Below are 6734 nucleotides of genomic sequence, written 5' to 3'. Positions count from 1 at the left end.
AATTTGGTCTCCCTCTTCTCCTCGTTCCCTCCACCTCCGACACATATATCCTCTTGGTCAATCTTTCCTCACTCATTCTCTCCATGTGCCCAAACCATTTCAAAACACCCTCTTCTGCTCTCTCAACCACGCTCTTTTTATTTCCACACATCTCTCTTACCCTTACGTTACTTACTCGATCAAACCACATCACACCACACATTGTCCTCAAACATCTCATTTCCAGCACATCCATCCTACTGCGCACAACTCTATCCATAGCCCACGCCTCGCAACCATACAACATTGTTGGAGCCACTATTCCTTCAAACATACCCATTTTTGCTTTCCGAGATAATGTTCTCGACTTCCACACATTCTTCAAGGCTCCCAGAATTTTCGCCTCCTCCCCCACCCTATGATCCACTTCCGCTTCCCTGGTTCCATCCGCTGCCAGATCCACTCCCAGATATCTAAAACACTTCACTTCCTCCAGTTTTTCTCCACTCAAACTCACCTCCCAATTGACTTGACCCTCAACCCTACTGTACCTAATAACCTTGCTCTTATTCACATTTACTCTTAACTTTCTTCTTTCAAACACTTTACCAAACTCAGTCACCAGCTTCTGCAGTTTCTCACATGAATCAGCCACCAGCGTTGTATCATCAGCGAAGTACAACTGACTCACTTCCCAAGCTCTCTCATCCACAACAGACTTCATACTTGCCCCTCTTTCCAAAACTCTTGCATTCACCTCCCTAACAACCCCATCCATAAAATAATTAAACAACCATGGAGACATCACACACCCCTGCCGCAAACCTACATTCACTGAGAACCAATCACTTTCCTCTCTTCCTACACGTACACATGCCTTACATCCTCGATAAAAACTTTTCACTGCTTCTAACAACTTGCCTCCCACACCATATATTCTTAATACCTTCCACAGAGCATCTCTATCAACTCTATCATATGCCTTCTCCAGATCCATAAATGCTATATACAAATCCATTTGCTTTTCTAAGTATTTCTCACATACATTCTTCAAAGCAAACACCTGATCCACACATCCTCTACCACTTCTGAAACCACACTGCTCTTCCCCAATCTGATGCTCTGTACATGCCTTCACCCTCTTAATCAATTTCCTACCATATAATTTACCAGGAATACTCAACAAACTTATACCTTATATATATGTATATATATATATATATATATATATATATATATATATATATATATATATATATATATATATATATATATATATGGATTGCATTAATATATTGGTAAGTGAATGTAACGCCATCAATCAGTGTCAGTATCAATTCTGCAACCATTGAGACACATGTAAAATGTCAAATATTCCTGCGTGACGCCTTACGTCTCCTTTATAATAACCTATGTACATAACTAAGATGTCAAATGTATCGCGGTTCGGCCACAGCGGCAGTAAGACACATGGCGTTCATGTATGTTCTGCTTTACTCCTGAAGGATCATCTGTGCTACTCTGTGGGTTCTAGAAACATTCGCAAAAAAAAGTAATTCAAGAGGCCAGTGTTTAACGTGTGTGCGCTGAACAAGAGACAGAGAACGTTGCAACAACATAAAGACATTGTGGAGAAAAACAGATCTTTATTACGTAAACTGATGCGAAGCGAATGAGCTCATCTTCAGTTACACGAGCAACAAGTACATACGGCGGACGATGATGAACGCTGAGGTCCGGTCCTCTGTAGCTCACGGTCTGCTCCAGCTAAGGCAAGAAGGTCTGGTTGTTTGAGCTGGGATTCGTGTCAGTCAGTCAGTGAGACCAAACTAAGATATTTACCAGTGCTTCGGACGTCTAAGGTTGCACAAGGGCAAACATCCTGCTAGTAAACGATGCCAGGAGTGTTTGATCAGGAGAGAGCCATAGCGAATCGTCTTTGACAGAACTCAGTCTGGGTGCAACCCAGCCCTCCTTTATATAAGGACAAAGGAAAAGAAGTAGCCATACCTTCATCACTGGAGAGAAAAATGGAGTTGCTTAAGTCTGTTCCTTTGTCAGTTCTTAATGAACCAGTTGCTGCCGTTTTCTACTCAGTATTTAATCCTTGAATGAGGCAAGAAATGTTTCGCCTCCTATCCCCGTGTCCTACGGCTGCACGAGGCGGCATCCTTCTTGTGGAGCGGTGGATCCGGATATTCACTGGTTCCCAGCCTGGGTGGGGTGACAGGGTACCATGTTGATTCATGCAACTGTTTGTAGAGGAGGAGATGTGACATCACCAAACCACCCACAGCAGATGAGAGTAACCAATCAGTCAAATGAACCTCTACTTGCCCGGCAACACTCCTCTGACCCCGCTACCCAGCCATGCCCATCCTGACACCTCTATCTCCCCACCCAGCCATCCCCATCCTGACTCCTCAAGACCCCCACCCAGCCAACCCCATCCTGTCTTCCCTTAAGAGATGATGATGATGATGATGATGATGATGAATGCCCCATGTTAATACTAGTCACTCCTACTTTCATATCGACCATAACATGAGCAATTATGATTGAAATCTCGACCATAGAGATAATAATGATTGAAAGTTTAACCGTATATGCAGCTGTGAGTGATACCTTCACCATACACGTAATTATGATCCACTGTAAGATATCGTAATCAATTATGACTTGAAGTCAGACACTGGAAATAGTTGCCATTGAAAACTGGTTCTTGTATCCACTTGCGATCAAGATCTGAAAGCCGGAGTTCAATTTCCCCTGGTGATTGTTGCTCCAGTATCAGGCTGCGGCATCTCTTGTATGGACTACACCACGCGAGATAAGAGCGCTGCCTCCACCAGCCATGGTCGACAAGAATCTTAGGTACAAGACTATCCTCTTCACCCACAGATAACTCCCTCCTGAAGACGAAAAGAGTAGTTTGAAATGTCCCTGTTTACCGTGTGTAGACGACGGAAGCTCATAGAGTCATCTGTTATACTGAAGCTTTTCTCATACTAAAGCACTAGAGGAGGCCACCAGTGTAGGCCATATGTGATCTAACTTACACAGGGGACACTTGACCGCCACAATCTTTTGCTGAAAAAAAAAAAAAAATAGATGGAGAAACAAACATTAGTACGGAGGAACAGGGGGAGGCGACATGGGTGAGCTCATCTTTGATTCTTTTAACATTTTGCCAAAAGCTCCTCCTCCGACTCTTTCAGTCTTGGTTTAACGTTTTAAGAACTATATTTTATTTGTAGCCTCACTGACGAAGGATTTTTCCTTACAATTCTCAGATCTGGGGACCCGCCACTTATACTGTCAGGGATAACGTTTGACCTTATCATGTGAGGTGAGTGACTCCAGTGGCGCGTGATCTGTTGATTCCTTCACTCAGGAATACGTCAAGCATTTTTGTTTCCTATCTTTTTTTTTTTCAAGTTTTCCAAAATGATCAAGTCAGTGGTGATCAGCTTCATCACAAACTGTAGTGAAGTGATGTACCATCTGTCTCTTTCATGTACAGTAATCCACACCTGCAGAGCCGTGATGGACTTCATCATTTATTTTCTCTGACTCTTTTTCTTTTTACCCAAGATGGTCATGATCTTGTGCATGGCCTGCCCGCGCCATGTCCGTTACTATATATAGAACCTATTTTGTCTATTGTCTATATGCAATAAAATGTGCGTAAATTGACACCAGAAGTGTTTATGCCGTCTGGTGACTGGTATGTCTGCAAGGAAATGCCTCAAATGGGATGAACTCGTATATATATCTGTATTTATCAAGTATCATCATTTATCCCTTGGTCAGCCACTTGGTTAAACACTGTCACTTACAACGTGGCATGGACGGGCTTCTGAGCACGAAGGTACGTCCCCTGGGTATGATGGAGTAACCTCTAATTTGGCTCCTTAAGGGTTAAGATCAAAGGCCAGATCACCATACCGAGAGGTTTTGATGATTAACATAAAGTCAGACTTTGACACGTGAGTGTTGGGGAGATCAACATCAAGATGACTCACCACCAGCCACCCAGTGATAAGACCATTTGTATGACAGAGACTTCCTAACTGCCGGTCCCTGAGGACCTTGAGGACTTCTTAACTACCGGTGGGTCCTGAGGACTCTTAACTGCTGGGTCATGTGAACTCTCTAACCATCAGAGTCCACAGGATTCACAGGGATCAGCAGTTAGGGAGTCCACAAGTTCCATAGGGGCCAGCAATTAGGGAGCCTCTGTCATATGAATGGTCTTATCACTGGATAGTCCTGGATACCATTATGAAGGCAGTGAACTTCGTGAAAGGAAGCGCTCTCGCGATTTGGCCTCACTTCCTCAGCCCTTCACTTCCACACTGCAGTTCGATGGCTGTCTAAAGGCAATGTTGTCTGTCGTGTATTTACGCTCAGAAAAGAGATCAAACTATTTCTCTGGGTCGAGAACAAATCGGGTTTGCTCTCAGAATGGTCTTGGGATGGCTAGGAAATACGCTAGCCTACCTTGTGGACATATATGAACAAGTGAACACAGTAAACTTGAAATTACAACTAAAAGGCAAGCTTGATTATAGAATTTGTGGATAAAATCAAAGCCTTCATTTGTAAGATGGAAAACTGGAGATATAAAATTGGCCTGAGTAACTTCACAATACTGGAAACCGTGTCAGAAGATCTGGAGGCCTTAGAGAAGGAATTTAATGTGTACTTCCCAGAAATCCTGGCCAAACATCTCGGTTACTGAAAGACCCATTCACTGCTCCAGTGACATCTACATCTGATCAAGATGCTGCTGCTCAGACATAGCTTCTGAATCTTCAGATAGATTCAGGCGCCAAGATTAATGTTACGTATTTAAAGTTGAAAACCTCACAGTGTTCTACTCAGCCACCTAAACTTATGAGACCCAGTGTTTCGTCACGTCTTACCATTTGCTCCACCTATTCCTGTAAGGCTGCTTTCTCTCACCTTCTCCACATCAGATCAAAATACCTGACCAGATTGGAGGTGGAGCACGACCTACGACACGCTTTGACTGTGACAAAACCAAGTTTTGAGATGCTGGTTGATAATATGCAGCAACATCCACCACATATTAAATGGCCGATGTACAAACGGTTTTGCAACAAGTTTGAGAGATGTGTTTGATAAACTCTCACAGCTTTTCTTTCGTGATTTATCTTCCCTAGGAATTTGTAGCTTTTTAGTTCCATGAACGCGCTCAGAATATTAAGAATATCATCTTTATATATTACAATTATGATATATATATATATATATATATATATATATATATATATATATATATATATATATATATATATATATATATATATATAGCGTTAGTGGGATGGCCTTGATTATGGCCTCAGTTGCTCGTGCCGTTTCACCTAACATAAGAATATAACCGACTGCTAACAGTATTCTGGAATAAAACAAGGTAAGGGTTCATAACGAGGCAAGTTATATGAAGAAGAGGTAGTGATTTTAAAACTTCTGGGAACCATTTCTCTGCAGGTCCCTGTGGATCGTGTGAACTCCCCAACTACTGGTCCTTGTAGACCCTATGAACTTCTAACTGCTGGTTCCTGTAGATCCTGTGAATACCCTAACTGCTGGCTCCTGTAGATCCTGTGACTACCTTAACTGCTGGCTCCTGAGAACTCCCTAACTGCTCGTCACTGTGGATCCTGTGAATGTGATATATCAAGACAAACACTTACATCACTGGGTAGGTATACATGCTCCTGTCTCCTATTATCCCTCCACCTGATACTCACCCAGCCCCTCACAGGGGAAGGCAAAGGAGAGGCCGAGACGGGCTCCTCGAGGGACGATGTCAAGGAGAGTAAAAGTTTTTCACTAAGGAGGCAGAGGAAATTTAAAGAAGGATATTCATTGTCCGCTTATCTAAATAACTAAGAAGCTGGAACCTTAATCTTTCATGATAAAGAGAAGCAAGGGGGTTTTAATACCGCTTATTCCGGCCACTAAGGGATTTACGAGGGCACTGAGTAAAGACGGTGAGGTTCAATTATGAGAGGATATGTGGTCCTTAGCTGCAAAAAACATATATTGTTATAATCCGTCGGGATAATATACGAAATATAGACAGTAATGAATAAGAAGAATATAAAAACTCACGACTCACGGTTAAGTCTTAATAAGGTGTTATCTAAATTGAGATTAACATCTTGGGCATGTCGAAGTGTTGACATGTGAATAAGAGTAACATAGAAAAGACCGACATATGAATAAGACTGACACATAAGGTTGATGGATGTTAATGTGCTTCATATAACTTGCTGAGAGCTGCAACTGGAGGGATGTCTGATCATTATCTTGTGGAGGTGAAAGTGAAGATTTGTAGAGGTTTTCAGAAAAGAAGAGAGAACGTTGGGGTGAAGAGAGTGGTGAGAGTAAGTGAGCTTGGGAAGGAGACTTGTGTGTGAGGAAGGACCAGGAGAGACTGAGTGCAGAATGGAAAAAAGGTGAGAGCAAAGGACGTAAAGGGAGTGGGTGAGGAATGGGATGTATTTAGGAAAGAAGTAATGGCTTGAGCAAAAGATGCTTGTGGCATGAGAAGCGTGGTAGGTGGGCAGATTAGAAAGGGTAGTGAGTGGTGGGATGAAGAAGTAAAATCATTAGTGAAAGAGAAGAGAGAGGCATTTGGACGAGATTTGCAGGGAAACAGTGCAAATGACTGGGAGATGTATAAAAGAAAGAGGATGGAGTTCTAGAGAAAGGTACAAGAG

At 42.5% G+C, this 6734-nt stretch overlaps 1 pseudogene; it reads left to right on the top strand.

Moving 5' to 3' along the window:
* Nucleotides 1–3826: 3826 nt before the first annotated feature.
* LOC139759498 (protein FAM200B-like) lies at nt 3827–5607 on the top strand (annotated as a pseudogene).
* The last annotated feature ends 1127 nt before the right edge of the window (nt 5608–6734 follow it).

The sequence above is a fragment of the Panulirus ornatus genome, chromosome 3 (assembly GCF_036320965.1).
Source record: "Panulirus ornatus isolate Po-2019 chromosome 3, ASM3632096v1, whole genome shotgun sequence".
NCBI classification, from domain to species: domain Eukaryota; kingdom Metazoa; phylum Arthropoda; class Malacostraca; order Decapoda; family Palinuridae; genus Panulirus; species Panulirus ornatus.
Note: the sequence above shows the minus strand (reverse complement) of the source record. Positions and strands in the feature narration are given on the sequence as shown.